We start from the raw sequence: 19,485 nt of genomic DNA, 5'->3' as shown, positions 1-19,485 counted from the left end.
AAGGGTTAACAGCCAAACAAAACTCATTATTTATGGCCCTTATTCTGTAGTTTACAGAAACACCCCATATGTGGTCGTAAACCGCTGTACGGGCACACGGCAGGGCGCAGAAGGAAAGGAATGCCATACGGTTTTTGGAAGGCAGGTTTTGCTGGACTGGTTTTTTTGACACCATGTCCCATTTGAAGCCCCCCTGATGCACCCCTAGAGTAGAAACTCCAAAAAAGTGACCCCATTTTAGAAAGTACGGAATAAGGTGGCAGCTTTGTTGGTACTAGTTTAGGGTACATATGATTTTTGGTTGCTCTATATTACACTTTTTGTGCGGCAAGGTAACAAGAAATAGCTTTTTTGGCACGTTTTTTTTTTTTCTGTTATTTACAACATTCATCTGACAGGTTAGATCATGTGGTAATTTTATAGAGCAGGTTGTCACGGACGCGGTGATACCTAATATGTATACCTTTTTTTTATTTATGTAAGTTTTATACAATAACTTCATTTTTAAAACCAAAAAAAGTTTTAGTGTCTCCATAGTCTAAGAGCCATAGTTTTTTCAGTTTTTGGGCGATTATCTTGAGTAGGGTCTCATTTTTTGCGGGATGAGATGACGGTTTAATTGGCACTATTTTGGGGTGCATATGACTTTTTGATCGCTTGTTATTACACTTTTTGTGACGTAAGATGACAAAAAATGGCTTTTTTTACACCGTTTTTATTTTTTATTTTTTACGGTGGTCACCTGAGGGGTTAGATCATGTGATATTCTTATAGAGCCGGTCGATACGGACGCGGCGATACCTAATATGTATACTTTATTTTTATTTATGTAAGTTTTACACAATGATTTCATTTTTGAAACAAAAAAAATCATGTTTTAGTGTTTCTTTAGTCTGAGAGCCATAGTTTTTTCAGTTTTTGGGCGATTATCTTGGGTAAGGTATGATTTTTGCGGGATGAGATGACGGTTTGATTGGTACTATTTTGGCGTACATGTGACTTTTTTGATCACTTTTATTACCTTTTTTGGGAAGTAAGGTGGGCAAAATTTCAATTTTCTCATAGTTTTTATTTTTTTATTTTTATGGTGTTCACCGTGCGGGGAAAGTAACATGACCGTTTTATAGATCAGGTCGTTACGGACGCGGCGATACCTAATATGTGTAGTGTATTTTATTTTTTTTTATTTTTATTCAGTGATGAATGTTTTTTTTTTATCTTAACTTTTTTCACTTTTTTTCACTTTTTTTTTGACCCAGACCCACTTGGTTCTGGAAGATCCAGTGGGTCTGATGTCTGTATAATACAGTACAGTACAATATATATTGTTCTATACTGTATTTTACTTACACTGAACAGATCTATGCTTTCAGCATAGATCTGTTCAGCACCATGGACAGCAGGACGCCTGAGCAGGCGTCCTGTTGCCATGGGAACCTTCCCCGTCTGCTCAGAACTTCGCAGACGGGGAAGGGTAAGCACGGGGCTGAGGGGGGCTCTCTGGGGGCTCTCTCCCTCTCCATCGGGGGGCTGCAAAGGCACAGCAGCCCCCCGATGGAGAGGGAGGGAGCTCCCTGACCGACGACAGTTAACTTTTTCCATACAGCGGTCCGTACGGACCGCGGTATGGAAAGGGTTAAACGGCTGACATCTTCACAGATGTCAGCCGTTTATACCAGGGTGCCAGCAATGTGCTGGCACCCTGGTATCCCCACTAGAAGCCAACGATCGTTCATGGGGAGGCGGGCGGGGGATCGCGATCCCGCCTGCCGCACCGCCCGCCTCCCGCACCGCCCCCACCGCATGCGACACCCCCCCCCGCACCACCCGCCGGCATAAAATCGTGCAGGGGTGCAGGGGGGGGTGAAAAATATTGATTATAGGCACTCAAAAGTTTCTGATCCCCGCGGTCAGGGACCGCGGGCATCAGAAACTGCAAAAAGCGCAGCAAACCGCAGGTCTGAATTGACCTGCGGTTTGCTGCGATCGCCGACACGGGGGGGTCACATGACCCCCCCTGGCGTTGTCACAGGATGCCGGCTGAAGGATTTCAGCCGAAATCCCGTTCCGTTTAACCCCTCGGGCGCCGGAATACTGAGTTCAAGCTAGGACGTACCGGTACGCCCTGAGTCCTTAAGGACTCGGGAAATAGGGCGTACCGATACGCCCTGCGTCCTTAAGGGGTTAAAGTTCATCTGTCAGCAGATTTGTACCTATGACACTGGATGACCTGTTATATGTGCACTTGGCAGCTGAAGACATCTGTGTTGGTCCCATGTTCATATGTGTCTGCATTGCTGAGAAAAATGAGGTTTTTATATATGCAAATGAGCCTCTAGGAGCAACGGGGGCGTTGTCATTACACCTAGAGGCTCTGCTCTCTCTGCATCTCTCCAGTTTGATTAACAGGGTCAGACAGTGAAAATGTAATCACACTTGGCCCCGTTAATTAAAGTGCAGATGGCGTAGCAGTTGCAGAGAGAGCAGAGCCTCTAGGCCCCTTGTTGCTCCTAGCAGGGCTGTGGAGTCGGTAGATAAATGGTCCGACTCCAACTCCTCAGTTTTTGGTACTTCCGACTCCTCTGTATTTAATATGCGAATGTATTTTATACATTCCTTGAAGGAAAGAAAGGCAACATACATGTCATTACCACAGAACTACTGGCTAGGAAGCTGCTGCCTTCTCCTTTGTGTGCTGATCTTCTGCTGAAGATAGGGCGGTGGGAGGATCCAGGAAGGGGCATTTATTGTAAAACATGATTTCCCTAGTAGAATCCCATAGTCATGTTTAAAGTTTAAGCTAACAATCTGAGTTTACAAGTTTTTATAGCCTTAGCTGAATGACAGCAGTTTTTCAAATGGTTTACAGCTTCAGTCTTGAACTATTGACTATCCATTCCCGTCACTTATACAAGTGTCTAGTCCTGCAAAAAACATATTTACTTAATCAGTTATCAGTGAGAGGCTAGGTTAACCATGGGCGTTGCGTTCCCTGTAACAGCGGAACACAACACAATGGAAAGTATAAGTATTGCCGCTCCTTAACTGTGCGTTGCGTGCCATATAGTGAAGCATATGAAAAGCATGCTTCTTCATGGTCACTTAACGTGTTCGTTTTGCGGTAACGTGACGCACTGCATGCATTGGCCTTTATTCTTACAGTAGAGAAGTACCGTATTTTTCGCAAAAGTGGGGGAAAAATAGCAGTGCGTCTTATGGGGGTGAATGCTGCGACCGTCCGGTGAATAGGCTGAGAGGGAGGAGGGGCTGGGGGCCGGCATCGGTTTCTGTAATGGCAGCGGGGCCCGGTGCAGTCACTGTATTCTACTACACCGGGCCCTGCTCACTGTAGTATACGGTAATCATATCTAACTTGTGGGTATTGTTAAAGTATTCCAATCATCTTAAATCTAGCGCAGTACTACTTACTACTAACTTCTTGGCAGTCAGGAGGCCGGGTGGGTGCTCGTAGCGTAGCTCACTACGTCACGTGCCTGCTCCGCCCACTTTATGAATGAAGCAGGCACCGGGCCCCGCTGCCATTACAGAAAAAGATGCCGGCCCCCATTCACTACACAGGGACACTGTTATGGGGGTGGATCTATGGATGACACATAAGATAAGATGCTGTATATGTGTCATCTGCAGATGCCCCCACAATGATCCCCCATAACAGTGCCACCCACAGATGCCCCCATAACAGTGCCACCCACAGATTCCCCCATAACAGTGCCACCCACAGATGCCCCCATAACAGTGCCATCCACAGATGCCCCCATAACAGTGCCATCCTCAGATGCCCCCATAACAGTGCCATCCACAGATGCCCCCATAACAGTGCAATCCGCATATGCCCCATAATAGTGTCATCCACAGACCACCATTAGTTCAAAACTCACCTAAAGCACACCTTTTGGTTAAAATTATTTTTTTCTTATTTTCCTCCTCAAAAACCTAGGTGCGTCTAATGGGCAAAAAATACGGTAATTAATTATAACTTTTTGTGAATTGGGACATTTAAACTTGCTTTTTTTTTTATTTATTCTAATTTAAATCTAGTAGTCGGTTCATTTTTTGCTGACTCCGACTCTGACTCCAGGTACCCAAAATTGCCTCTGACTCCTCGACTCCGACTCCACAGCCCTGGCTCCTAGAGGCTCATTTGCATATATTACATCATTTTTATCAGCAATGCGGGCACATATGAACATGGGACCAACACAGATGCCTTCAGATGCTTAGTTCACATGTAACAAGTCAGCCAGTGTCATAGGTTCAAAACTGCTGACAGATGACTTTTTAAAACGTTCATCTGCTCATTTTCGATACAACCACCAAATCTGTCACCACCATCTTGGACTGTTATCTGCAGTAATACATGAGTAGCTCTACAAATAAGTATTTTACTAAGACTTCTGCATTTTTACGCCACCCTCAACATTTGGTTGTAATTAAGGATGAGCGAATCGACTTCGGATGAAACATCCGGTGTCGATTCGCATAAAACTTGGTTCTAATACTGTAGGAGCAGGAGATCCGTACAGTATTAGAATGTATTTGCTCCGATGAGCGAAGTTATTGCTCCGCAAAGTCTCGTGAGACTTTGTGTAATAACTTCATAAATTAATTTGTACTATAAAAAACCATTTCCAGGACTCTGGTTCGGTTCCACGGTACCACTTGGAAGCAATAACTTCGGCTCATAGGAGCAAATACATTCTAATACTGTACAGAGCTCCTGCTCCGTACGGTATTAGAATTACGTTTTATGCGAATCGACTTCGGATGTTTCATCCAAAGTGGATTCACTCATCCCTAGTTGTAATCATCAGCCCGGTAAATTCATTTACATTTAGGATGTTTCCAGTCATAAAAGACTGTTGAAATCTACTCCACTCAGGGGCTTAAGTTGATTTCAATCTAGGTGCACAGACTTCCGGGGGATGCACTTAATTTATGATGAGGCGTGCAGGGGCTTTGATAAATGTCCCCCAAGGAGTCCAGATCCCTATTATTTTCCTACTGTTCCCCCACTGTCCGCTCTCAGACCTGCCCTGAAATACCTTGTCGTGACAGTCTTGCATGCACAGCAGTCCTGACAAGGTATTTAGGCACAACTTTGAGCACTGACAGAGTGGGAGCGGGGACAGTAGGAAAATAAAACATGGCGATCTGGACTCCTTATGTGCAGTACTACTCATGTATGACTGCTGATAATAGTCCAGAATCATGGACAGATTCCATTTAAGTTCTATTGTTGTAACGTTTGACCATAAACATTTATCTACATAAAATAAATGGTAAGTTATTGGCTTGTCCTGTGTGTCGGATAGGGAAGTCTGATTGTGAACCCCATCGGCGACAGGGATTCAGGTGCTGAGTACATAAATATATGTTCAGCTGCATTACTTTCATGAGGCTCACTGCCGAAACCAGCTTCAAACTAAAATCCACCATTAGCTACAACCATCTGGACGTCCGACGTGACTCAGAGTCAGAGATATCCAAAAAGTTCCCAGTGGATCCCAAGAAGAAATCCAGCTATGATTAATAGCAAGTATTGCTCAATATGCATCAGGTAGTACTGTGTATATCACATTTAAACTCCATTGCTGGGTGTCCTTGTGATTCCAGAATGCTGCACTCATGGATTCGGGTTCCATGGCTGAGCAGACGCACAGAAGTCTGAGATCCAGACCAGCAATGTAAACCTTCATTGCAATAGTGTGCAGACCACTCCATGTCCTGCACAGGAATGGAAATATGGTCTCTGGAGGGATGAACTGGAGTTGGAAGATGAGCCTGGCTTCTGCAGATGATGGAACGCTGCCCAAATGCTCAGTGCAATCTTACAAATTTAGAGGGATGGTTTGGGACTTTTTCACTGTTTATTGTGGCTTTAACATAGCCCCAAATCTTACAGTACACCTCCTTACTATTGTTTTGATGCAAAAGAATGGTGTAGAACTGCTTTTCTCTTTAGTATTGTCATACATTTTAGTAGTAGTACTGGAGTATGCTCCATGAGATACGCGTAAGATCTCCCTCTTGACAAGTTGCTCAAATAAATGTCTCACCAGTGTGCCTGACTCTATCTTTATCTAATCAGGAGGATTATGGGAAGATTATATGCAGGTGCATGACTAAAGCTGGCTAGGAGGTCATGCGTGTTAGGCTCAATGAAGATTTACAAATTACAATTCATTTGTAAGGTTACTGATGAAACCGGACCAGTTGTATGAGCCACTCTCAAGCTGCCAAAATCATAGATGTAGTTAAACTATTTCATATGTCATCGTAATACCCGGGAAGGGAGTGGAGCTCCAGTCTGTTGGCAATTTCATGCTCATTGTACTTGTGTTGTTTTATATTACGTATGTATAGCACCTCTTAGATGTACAGCGCCATATAATTAATGGCACTTTCAAATAATAATGGCCTCAGGCCATATAATTGGTGGTGGTGCTGTTCCTGGCAGCCCTGCCGATAAGCTGTATGAAGAGGCTGCTGTGCTTTATTGAGCACCTTGGTCTCCTCTCACCCTACCAAGCACAGTGCCGTCCATTGGATAGTAGCTGTGCTTGCTATTACAGCTCAGCTCCATTCACTTGAATTGTGCTAGGTCTGTGATGGATAACCTCCGGCACTCCAGATGTGGTAAAACTGCAACTCCCAAGATGCACACTTGCTGGCTGTTCTCAGAACTCCATAGAAATGAATTCAGCATGCTGGGAGTCGAAGTTTCACCACAGCTGGAGTGCTGGAGGTTAGTCATCACTGGCCTAGGCCATGAGGCTGATAAACATGACATCACTGGCCTGGGAAGAAAGGGACGCAGGACTCTTGGAGTACTGCAGCTTCTTCAAACAACTGATCTGTGGGGGTGCCGAGAGTCTAATTCCCACTGATCAGATATTGATGACCTAACCTGAGGATGGGTTATCAATATAAAACAATGAGGTTCAATGTAGATAAATGTAAAGTTATGCATCTTGGTAGTAATAATCTCTGTTCTTCATATGTCCTAGGTGATGTAGTACTAGGAGAGTCACTTATAGAGAAAGATTTGGGTGTCCTTGTGTATGGCAGATTAAATTACAGCATACAATGTCAATCAGCTGCTTCTAAAGCCACCAGGATATTGTCATGCATTAAACGAGGCATGGACTCGCGGGGCAGGGATGTAATACTACCACTTTACAAAGCTTTGGTGCGGCCTCATCTGGAATACGCAGTTCAGTTCTGGGCACCAGTACACAGAAAGGATGCTCTGCAGCTGGAAAAAGTACAGAGGAGAGCGACTAAACCGATAAGGGGCATGGAGGGTCTTTGTTATGAAGAAAGATGAAAAGAATTTAATTTATTTAGTCTTGAGAAGAGACGTCTAAGGGGGAACATGATTAACCTATACAAATATATAAATGGGCCATACAAAAAATATGATGAAAAGCTGTTCCATGTAAAATGCGCTCAAAAGACAAGGGGGCACTGCCTCCGACTGGAGAAGAAAAAGTTCAGTCTCCAGAAGCGTCAAAGCTTCTTTACTGTGAGAACTGGGAATCTGTGGAATAGACTTCCTCAGGACGTGGTCACAGCAGGAACAGTGGACAGTTTCAAAAAGGGTTTAGACAAATTCTTAAAAGTAAAAAACATTGGAGGTGCTATATGATAAAAATGATGAGCTTCAGCAAACTCCTTTATCCCTTGCAGACCCTGCCACTCCCTCAGAAACATACTGACGTCCAACAATTGTCACGGGCATTTCGCTCTTTTGTTTGGCAGAATAAGAGGAGCAGCATAGCTATGCGGACGCTTACTAGACTTAAGTCAAGAGGGGGTCTGGTTTTCCCAGACATTAGGAAGTATAACTTAGCTAGTTTGATGGGACATGGTCTGAATTGGATGCAGGACACGTCTTATTATTCGGTTCTCCATGTGGAAAAAGAACTAGTGAAACCCTGGAAGCTGAATGCACTGTTGCATACTAAGTTTTCTCGATTGCCTTCATTGGTTAAACGGAGCGTTCTCCTTAGAGACACTATCGCGACCTGGAGAGCAATTAGGAAAACTTTTGGCCTCCTATGTGGGATCTCAAAAAATATGTCATTATGGGGTCACCCTGAATTTGAGTCTGCCACAACCAATAAACAACTGGTACAATGGGCACAAAAGGGGATTTCAAAGGTCAGTCACATATGGAAGCAAGAAGAGCGTAGAATATATAACTTCCAGGAGGTACAAGCCACATACGGAATCTCTCCGAACCATTTTCTAGCATATTATCAGGCTAAGGCCTTTATACAAGAAAAGGCGAGAGAGTTTTTACCTGGCCCTTTTGACACATTATTAGGGAGTGCGGGAAACCGGAAAGACTTATCCTTCATTCATAGCTGCTTGAGAGAAGAGGAATCTAGGAGAGGAGATATATCTTTATTTAAGGCCTGGCTAAAAGATTTTCCTGACATGAACCTCCCTGATCAGTTATTGGAGGGATGGGACAAGGTTAGGAAAATAATCAGTAATGAAATATGGAGGGAAACATATTTCAAAATTGTGCATAGAGCCATATATGGTTTTCACTTACCAAAAGGTACAACTCCCATTTTATCTGATAGAATAACACATTGTCCTAAATGCAGTCTTCCGAATACTGATCTCACACATGGATTATGGTCCTGTATAAAAATCCAAGCTTTCTGGAAATCCTTCATTGATAAGATTAATACCAAATGAAGATCCCATTGGATCCAGAGTTGATTTTATTTCATGTGGGGAGATCAGAAATGCGATCACGACTAACAGATTCAGTACATGTGATCCTATTGACGGCCAAATGTAGTATACTATCTCATTGGCTTTGTCCCTGTGTACCAAACATAGATGATGCCATTAGTTTGACGACACATTGCTTGATGCTAGAACGTATTGAGGCGGAAAACTGCAAATCAGAATTGACAGTACCTTTTTTCAAAAAGTGGAGAACATATATGGAAAAAAATTTCACAGAGGAAGAGATTCTATCAATCGTTAATCCGTTTGTCGAAACGGAATGGTTCCTGAGATTGGGGAATTCAGATCCATGGTATGTTTTATACAATGAGAAGGTCAAAAAATAGATTTGGGTAGAGGGACAGATGTTTTCATATACATTATTGTTATCTTCTTCTAAACAAGAGTCGAGATGAGTGGGTGGGGGGGGGGGTTTGGGAAAGTTGTAAAGGTGAATATAAGAAATAATATGTTAAAAATAATGCTTAGCATTGAAGTAATCTGTGATATGTCAATATCATTTTCTTTCAATAAAGAGAAGTTTAAAAAAAAAAAAAGTAAAAAAATTAATGCTTATGAAAACGTGTAGAAATCTGAGTCTCAATTCCTTTTGGGATTCGCATCGCCACCTATTCCTTGGTTGAACTTGATGGACGTATGTCTTTTTTCAACCGTATTAACTATGTTACCCAGGCAACCACTTTAATGCCCATGGATTTAGAATGGGATATTATAAAAGCTCCTGTAGGTGTAATGTGTAGATGTCCTAGTACTTTTGTTATACAGTGTATATTTTATCTTTGTCCTATTCAAGTGAACAGGTTGCTACTGTGTGGATGGCATGCAGGTAGATGTACTGATGTAAACAATAAAGAGACCATGCTCAACCACCATAGCTCAGTTAAGCAGCTCATAGGCAGGGGTGCAAATGTCAGGCCTTGACTGATTTGAAATTGATGACCCATTCTGAGGATAGGCCATTAATATGCTGACCTGGAGCCTGAAAACCCCCTTTTAATGCCAGGTATAATGGGTCCTTATTTCTTTTCAAAAAAGCATTCTACAATAAAGTTCTAGCATAATTCAGGCGTGTTTTGAAAAAGTGAGTAAAGGCTTAAAGAGTCACTATACTTTCACACAGTTTCATTTAAAGGGGAACTGTCATCAACTTTGTGCTGCCCATACTAACTGCAGTATAAAGTAGAGACAGGTGAGTTGATTTCAGCGGTCTGTCATTTATAAGTAAAAAGTAAGTGGTTGCCGAGAACCAACATCACAATCATTGCAGACTGGGCCTGGAAAAGAGTCACGGCCACCTGAGAAGAGTCCTGGTTATTCATAAATTCCTGCTCTCCTGCCCACCTACTGATGACTGACAGTCTTCTACCTAGTTTTCTCCCTTTCTCTCTAGGAGAGAACTGCCAATCATCAGCAGATGGGTGAGAGAGCAGGAGATTATGAATAACCATGACTCTTCTCAGGTAGATTTGACTTTTTTCAAGGCCTGGGCTGCAATGATTATGATGCTGGTTCTCGGCAACCACTTACTTTTAGCTCATGAATGACACACCACTGAAATCAACATTTCTGTCACTAATTTATGTTGCCCTCAGTGAGGTCAGCATAAAGTTGATGACAGGTTCCTTTTAATAAAAAATGGTGTAACTAGTAAACTTAATTTAAAGAATCTGTCTGCATCGACCTAAAAAAAAAAAAAAAATTATAAAGTCATGGCCACTAGGGCTCTCACAAAAACCGTAACAGAGGCACAGAAGATGGTTCATAGGAAATGAGGGCATGTCAGAGCTAGCTGAGATCCTAAGCCTAATAAAATAACTACTTCTACACTGCTTCTGAACATCAAAAGAGCCCACATCTGTTCTGTGAGCTCTGGAGCTGAAAACAAACGTAGTGGTAAGTAAGGGAAAGGACATCACAGCAGTAAAATGCTGGCAGATTTCACAGAAGGGATATGCCCCTGCTTCTGAGAGAAATGCATCTAGCTGTGCAGCTGAAACAGGAAATAATATGGCTGAAAGAAACATTAGGGAAGCCCAAAAAAGACCTGTTCCTTCACAGTTATGATTGTACAAAGAAGCACAGCCATTATACAAACTTTTTTTTCTGAAAACTCAGGCACAATTTAACTTTGCAGCAATTTTTTAAATATATAATGCATCTAAAATGATAAATTAAGCAACTTTGCAGTAGTTTGTAATAAAAAATGTTTTATTGTTTTATTTCCACAGCTCCTATACAGACATGTGTTTTCCTTAACGTCAATGGGGGTAATTTACTAAGAACACTACTACTGTTTTTGACATAAAAAAGTTTTTGTACTGTGCTTGCCACTTATGAAGGCGAGGGAGTGATGGGACCGTGGTGGAGCCTGACAAAAGCAGAAGTAGGCAGAACCAGCAATACTTTAGTGCAGCATAAAATACATTTTTGCCAGTATACAGACTTTGAGAAGGGGGTATCGTTTGAGAAGCAGGATGGTCGGTTCAACATATTGTTGGGAGCAGTGGTTTTGTAGAGAGGATTGTTTGATCCGCTGACAAGCACGAGCAGCTCCCACAGTTTCATTGTCCACCATCCAGACATGGGTGACACCTTCATTACACACCCCTGTCTCTGCCCGGAGCATTTTCAAGTGCTTAGCAGAAGAGCAGAAGGAAATTTGGTGTCATGGCATCCATTATGTGCCCTGCCAATTACAGCCAACCACTGTCACCTTGTTTGCAGTGGTGTTGTGGTGTTATGAACAAGAAACCTGGACTGCTGCGGACTGGAACCCATCATCTTTAATGACGAATCCAGGTTCTGTTTGAGATCTCACGACAGTCAGGTTCGAGTGTGGAGGTCTCGTGGTGAAGGCTTCCATCCTGCCTTTGCTGTGGAGCAACGCACTGCCCCAAATGATGACGTAATGATATGAGGAGCCATCACATAATAACAGTCAGGTTCGAGTGTGGAGGCCTCGTGGTGAACGCTTCAGTGATATGTGCAGGACATTCTGCAGCTACATTTATTGCCTCTCATGGCAGGGCTTCCAGCTGGCATTATTTTTAGCAGGATAATGCTTAACACACACAGCAAGGGTTTCCCAGTAATGTCTCTGCTAGATTGCAACACTTCTTTGATCTGCCCATTCTCCAGATTTTTTGCTAGTCGCACATTTATAGGACCAGCTGGTACACCAGGTTCGGCAACCTACTAGTGGGCAGTATCTAGAGGCCAAGTTGCAAATGTGCTGCAAGATACCATACAGAACCTGTATGCCTCCATGCCCAACCGTATCTAATCTTGTATCCAGGCTAGAGGTGACCCAACAGTGTCCTAGAGCCTCATTTCAATTTTAGTTTTCCCCAATAAACATATTATTTCTCTCTAATTTTGTAATCACATATATAAATTATTACATTCTCACACACAGATTATTTCAACTCCAACAACTCCTTCTTGACACATTAATATTTTTTGGTCAATGAGTGTACAGTATATACAAACTCTCCATAGTCCCTGAGAATCCATCACCATCCATCAGTGTCTTAGTCTATAGTGGAATCATCTGGCAGTGGTGGCATGCAAAGATGTTTTCACGTTGATGAAAGTCTTCCAATTGTGGAAATATGTTATGACCCCACTGCCACACTAAAGGATTCTCTCAGGAAAGATGCTGGCAGTGGGAATGGGTGCATTGCAAGCAGGGCGAATGAGCCAGTCTGTAGACTGAGAAGGCCAGGAGATGTTTGAGTTTTTACCAACACCTGGGAGCAGTCTTCTTCCAACCTTTCTATATGGCTTCCAGGGTCAGTCTGTCGTGGCAACTGGTGGTATGCCTCCGCCATATCTTTAATGATGAATCAGATGTTTTTGGTGCTGCTGTTAACAACCCAGAATATTCAGGAGGCACACCTAATGAGTATAACAGAGTGCAAGCCATGGTATTCGTAAAAGACCAAGAAATCTAAGAAAAAAGAACTACCGCAAACAAGGCTGCACCTCTTATATTAAAGAACACAAAATCCCAAAAAGGCTAAAATCATTGTATACAATTGACACCTTTGTGTGTGGACTTTAAATATGTCCACCACACATACCTGCAACACTCAAGTTCCAAATGGGAACACACATAAGCCGCCATACAAAATGCACAGTAAGTGAATAAGGCATCAACTAACACACAATACTTATCAATTGCACAAGACGGCGGACATGGTATGCAGGTGCATACCATGTCCGCCGTCTTGTGCAATTGATAAGTATTGTGTATTACTTGTCTTCTTCTAGTGGTGACAGTGGTATTATGATGGACAAAACACATTGATACAGATTCACAAATATTTAGACAGAAAAAACTTAGTCCAGGCAGTAACAGAATGCACCAAATTTATCCCAGTGGTGAGCGCTGTGTGATTGATTTGGTGCAACTTTTGCACGACAGTTTCACACATTTATGTACCAAAACCAAGCTAATCTAAATTTTGACAGAAATGTGTCCCTTAAAACTGGCTATTTTTTAAAATAAATCTGTCCCAAAGACAGACATCGCACTAGCGTGCCCCTAAGGGTTCTAAAGAGTGTTTGTATGGTAAAAATGTCTAACTTTTGTGGCTACAATCCTGGCTTGCAGAGTCAGTAGGGACCTGACTTTTTTGTTGAGGCGCTTCACTAGTGCTAACTTGGCACAGTGGTCTAGGAAACACATATTGGCCCTATCTGTGCTTACTGCTCCGAGGTAGCTGGTCAGAAAGATCTAGGAGCGCCCTCATGCTCCCCACAATGTGGCTGTAAAGATGATGGTCTTGTTAGGACAAAAGTAATATTCTGGAATTTTCCACCTCAGTTGAGCATTTGGAAAGTCTTTGTGTACACCAACTGGAATGAAAGGGATTGCACTGCTAGCAAACATAGTGGTGTAATGGCGGCATGATATTTTAGCTCTTTGGTATCCAAGACTAGAACAACCAACAACTGCAAAGGCAATAGCAGAAAAATCACTAAAGAAGACACAAAGATGAGCACGAAGTGCCCACAGTACTAGCCTCCTCCATGTGCTGATTCCCATATAGATGTTCCTGAGGAATATGGTGTATGAGTTGTTGGGAGATTATTAGTCTTCTTCACAATTACAGAGTGAAATCCAGATTGCAGGCCAAGAAACAAGTTATTTAAATATTAGCAAAGGGAAGGAAGTACTGAAATATTGCATGTATCTAATTCCTGAGGGGACAGTGGCTCATCTCCATGCTACACTTGGCACCACACTGATTCATAGATGATCATAATGAAGCGTCCAGATCTATTGTGCAGGTTAATAATCTACCTCAGGCAATTCTATATTCCCTGAATCCTGCAAAACAGACCACTTTGTTGTAAAAGTCGACCCCGGCAACTCCTTTTTTGCTCATCCTTATTAACCACCAGAGCACCAGTGTTTGTTTGATGCCAGATGCAGTGCAGTTAGCTGCCCTTTCGAAAAAGGTCATTTTGCTTTGACCTCCTTGGTCACCTGTGATTGATATTAAAGGTGCATCTAATGGCCACTAGTTTCCACTCCACCCTATCCAACATCATGTGTCCTACAGCCTCTTGTTAATGCCCTGTGGTGCTGACACAGATACTTCTGGCTCATCTCCTAATCCTGCTTCCTTCACAAACTTGCCCAGGGATTAATGGGATTTCTCCTCCCTACCCTCCTGCTGCTGCTACAAATTGAGCTGCAGGAACGTGCGGTTCAGAGTATATTTCTGCAATCCTCTGGACCTCGAGCTTTAGTTTCTGACCCTTGTACTTGTCTTCATAGTAAGATTTGGATTACTATTGTATACCTTACCTATAATATATAGATTAAGAATTTCTTATTATTCCTGCTGTTTTATTTTTACTACTATTACTTGCTGTTAGAATAGTAAAGCAGCCATGGCATTCCTCATGTCTGTGCCAGTGATTTCATTTGTATCCTTTGCTTTCTCATTTCATGATATTTAAACGATTTACGTTACTTTTTCTTATAGTATTTGGTCAAGTATATATCTGCCATTTCTTGGCATGGCTGGCACAGTCATACTTCTAGATGGTTGGGTAGGTGCCACTGTCTAGGTTGGGCACTAAAATACTACAGCCACATTGTATCTGGTATACAATACGGTTGTTGTATGACAGTGGTAAATATAAATCTGGTATACAATATGGTTGTTATATGACAGTGGTATTATATGGTTTTTATGCCTAGTTTTACTGTATATACCGAATGTAGCTGTAGTTTTAATACTGGTTTTGTTGTTTAGTACGTGCCGTTTGCCTTTCTTACAATGAAGTCTGATGTAATATTCATTCTTGGGGCAGAATTTAGAAATTAAAAATTGTATTACCGTATATTTCAATTCATATATTAGCAATACAACTGCATTTCTTTTTATAATCTGCTTTAGTTTTAGAGTATGTTGAGTGCCTGCTATAAAAGTTGTTGTTTGACCATGGTATTATGGTGCTTTTATGAATAGTTTTACTGAATGTAGCTGTAGTTTTAATTCTGGTTTTATTGTTTAGTACGTTCTGTGTGCCCTTCTTACAATGGAAGCCTATGTATTATATGTATATTCCTGAAGCAGAATTTAGAAATATTGTTCAAAATAAAAATGATTATATTTTGATTCATATATTAGCAATACAACTGCATTTCATTTTATAATATGCTTTAGTTTTAGTGTATGTTGAGTTCCTGCTATAAAAAGGTATTGCAATATCATTGAGAAACCAGATACAATAGAGATGTTGTATGACCATGCATAGTCTTACTGTATATGCTTATTGTAGCTTTTGTGTCATGGAGAAGCCTATGGTCTCCTTTCAGTTATATTGACTTCTACTGCATATGGGTTCTAAGAACGGTGGTGAATTAGTAGAGAATAGGTTCATACATCTTCAAGGCTACTGGTAACTTGTATGGCATTAAAAGGGTAACCCCTTTAATATGAGACCCCTAGAAAACAGTTTATTTTCTGGGGGAAGTTGCCACTGATGGCTTATTGACCATAGCAGGGTACATGGAAAGGGACTGTCAAGATGAGACAACCCCTTTAAAGGGAATCTGTCACCAGGTTTATGCTACCCGATCTGAGGATAGTATAAAGTAGTCATTAAAGAGACCCTATTTGATCCATGTGTTACTTATGACGGGCGGACTGGGGGAGTCCACCATTGATGGATACCAGGACTTACTGCTGGGCTCTGACTGTGACTGAGGGCTTTGTATGTATTGGTGTATAATGCATTGTATTTACCCTAGAAGCACTGCTTCTGGGGTGAAATACCTCCATCGCCTCCATACCAAACAGATCTGGAATATGGCTGTGTGCATGATGCCTTATGGACAGGAAATAGTCAATTTTGTTTCCAGAATTTGTGACACAATTTTTTACTTATCCAGTAATGTTTGTGATAAAACATTTTATCTTTACCTAATCCCATCCAGGCAAACGCCTCTCCAGAGATGATTTTTGCAAGTTAATAGGATTATATTTAATATGCACATGATTAGGATCAGCTACTGTTTTATTTAAGAAATGTGGCTTGAACCTGAAAAGGCAATCATCTGTGAACACATTTATTTTGATGATCCCTTGTGTTTATATACGAATTTTGGTATCAGATGGAAATGTTGTGACTGTATTTTACTGTCCAGATTTTGGCCACAGTACCTAAACCTCCTGCAGTTTTATAGGTGATCAAAGTTTTTTTTCAGTAGAACTTGCTTATCAAGGGGGAACCGGGCTTAACAATCTTTAGTCCTACTGCAGACAGGGCTAAGAGGGAGGCTCCTGCTGCAGACAGTTGTTTTACAACCAAAGGATTTTGAGAAGGAGGAGGGGGAAATGACTGATATACTAGTACATATAGTGAAGATTTTATATGAATTTCTTAGTTTTGATTTCAGTATGCGACAAAAGAAAATCAAATGATCTATGTCTGTTTTCGTGAAAATGCATATTAAAATCCGTTTTCCATTTTATATATTGATGATCTAGCTGTGTTAGTTCTGGTGCCAGTGGCTGCTGAGAAAAACTATTCGGCAGGGGACTAGGTTTTGCTTTTGTAACATCCCTGTGCTCTGCACACTCCCCGTTCCACTTGGTTGACAGGACTAGACATCAGCATGCTGAGGACAGAGCTGCTGTGTTCTAGAGCAGTGTCATAGCATGCACCTATCATAATCATCACTTACTATAGCTTTACCATGTTGAGCATAGAGGTTTTCAATGCTTAGAAAGCTAATACATATTACTGATCTATTCATAGGCACAATTTATGATGATAAAGCAACCAGTTATATGCATTAGCTTTCTAAGTAAAAACCACTCTAAGTATAAACCAAGAAAACCACTCTTATTTTTTATTTTATTTATTATACTCACTTATATAGCACAGACATATTCCCGCAGCACTTTACAGACATTAGAATCACCCTGCAAGGCACCAGTGAGCCACCATGCTGCCCCACTCTTCTCAATATGATAAAGCTGTAGCCTGGATTTAAGTAGTCAGCCTTGCATGTAAATGTCACAGATTTAAATCCCAGGAGAAACTTCTAGATTCTTTTCTTCATTTATTTTCTCTCCCTCATTTAACCCATAATAAAAGGCTATAGCCTTACTATATTAAGAATGGAGGTTTTCTATATTTAAAAAAGCGAATACATATTACTGGTGTCTTTATAATCATATATTGTGCCTGTGAATAAACCAGCAATATGTAATAGTTTTCTAAGCATAGAAAACATCTATTCTCAACATGGTAAGGCTATAGTAAGTAGTGTGTATAATATGTACATGCTAGGATACAGATCTACAAACTACAAATTGGCGTGGTATTAAACAGCAGGAAGTGCTCAACCCCATATGCAGTGGTGCATCTATACCAAGGGGGGGGGGGGGGGGGCAGATCCTGCACTTGTGGCCCGTTGCTAATGGCAATCCCCAGCAAAAATGCATACAATGGAGGATGCCTGCAGCGGACCACAAGTACCACAATGGACATCCTACACAAGATAGCAATTGTGTGGATGTGATAAACAGTAAAAATAATATAACAAAAACAAAGACAGGTGCACTCTGCGGTCTTACTAACCCTCGTACTGGTGTAAAATTGAGAATTAGCCAACATATCCTGCTTGGAGGACATGTCTGAGCACGAGCACCGCGCCAAGGTTTCTCAAGTAGCTCGGGAACCTAACGCTAAACCTACCTGGGCCGTATGGGCAATACCAGGAACCAGTGGGTGAATTACAGGTGCGCAAGGTCCGACTCAAAGCAATCTCCCAGTAACCTCCAGCATGTGACCATGCATACAATGGGAGGAGGCAGAGAGCTCTGAGCCCCACCCAAGACTGGCTGATATAGCCCGGGCCTCACAAGTGCACCAGAATTTGTTTTTGTTATGTTATAGGATACAGATCTGCATCCAGCATGCTGATGTCTAGTCCTGTCAATCAAGGGGAGAGGGGAGTGTGCAGAGCACAGAGGGTGTTACAAAAGCAGTGCTCCAAGGATTCAAGCCTGTCCTCGGGGTAGTCCTACAGATGAAATGCATATGAATAAAAAACATATATCTCTGCAGTTGTTTAACATACAGACAAAAGAAAGGTATCGTTTTAATCAGCATGATCAACCCTACCAGGCAGTAGGCTTGGCTTAATAGATTGATCATGCTGACAGAGGCTCTTTAAAATGGTAGTTCCAGTGTCAGAGACTTCAGGGAACAACTGATCGTGCTGATCATGGAAGTGTGGGATGTTAGACCCTCACTGATCAGATATTAATGACCTACCCTCAGGATATGTCATCAATATCATGAGCCTGGAAAACCCTTTTAAATTGGTCAGTTTGTAAAGTTACGACTAGTATAATCAGTAGACTTGTCATCTCACTTAAAGCTGCTCATACATTAAAATTATATTGGCAGGATTCTCCATTGTGTGAAACCTCTTGACTGTCTGGCAATTGAAGATGTCTGGGGAAATGAGGATTAGACATGTATTATTTTCACATGCCTGAGAGCTATGTTCTGTGTGTGTGGTCTGTTTAAGGGCTTATGCACACGAACGTATTTTATTTCTGTGTCTGTTCCATTTTGTTTGTGGACCGTATGTGGAACCATTCATTTCAATGGGTCCGCAAAAAAAATGGAAGTTAATCCGTGTGCATTTCGTTTCCGTATGTCCGTATTTCCGTTCCACAAAAAAAAAAAAAGAACATGTCCTATTGTTGTATGCATTACGGAAAAGGATATGACTGTTCTATTAGGGGCCAGCTGTTCTGTTCAGCAAAATACAAAATGCACATGGACATCATCCGTATTTTTTGCGGATCCGTGTTTTGCAGACCGCAAAATACATACAGTCGTGTGCATGAGCCCCAATACACAAGTTTTTCAAGGGTTCCTTGTCTATAACTAATATTTCATGTGCAGTAGTTTGTGTTGCCTTTCAATATACAAATGCTTGACACTTATACTTCCATTGTACAAAATCAAGTGGAAAAAGAATGGTGGAGTTTACAACCATTCAATTACAGATATAGCATTGCTCTATATATAGGAAATGTCACTATGTGCACTACTTTTTATACATCACCATCCTATCTCTCTGTGTATGTAGGTTTAGGTATGAAGTAATGGGATAACAGTTAGGCCTCTTTCACACGACCATTTTTT

At 41.6% G+C, this 19,485-nt stretch overlaps 1 long non-coding RNA gene across 1 annotated transcript in view; it reads left to right on the top strand.

Moving 5' to 3' along the window:
- Positions 1 to 19,485, top strand: part of LOC120999992 — a 29,039-nt gene extending 9,554 nt beyond the window's left edge. Inside the window, exon 3 of the long non-coding RNA XR_005778716.1 lies at positions 19,458 to 19,485. This is a non-coding gene — a long non-coding RNA (uncharacterized LOC120999992). The remainder of the gene's footprint in view (positions 1 to 19,457) is intronic.

Source organism: Bufo bufo, chromosome 4, assembly GCF_905171765.1.
Source record: "Bufo bufo chromosome 4, aBufBuf1.1, whole genome shotgun sequence".
Classification (NCBI taxonomy): Eukaryota; Metazoa; Chordata; class Amphibia; order Anura; family Bufonidae; genus Bufo; species Bufo bufo.
This window is presented reverse-complemented; position numbering and strand designations above follow the sequence as displayed.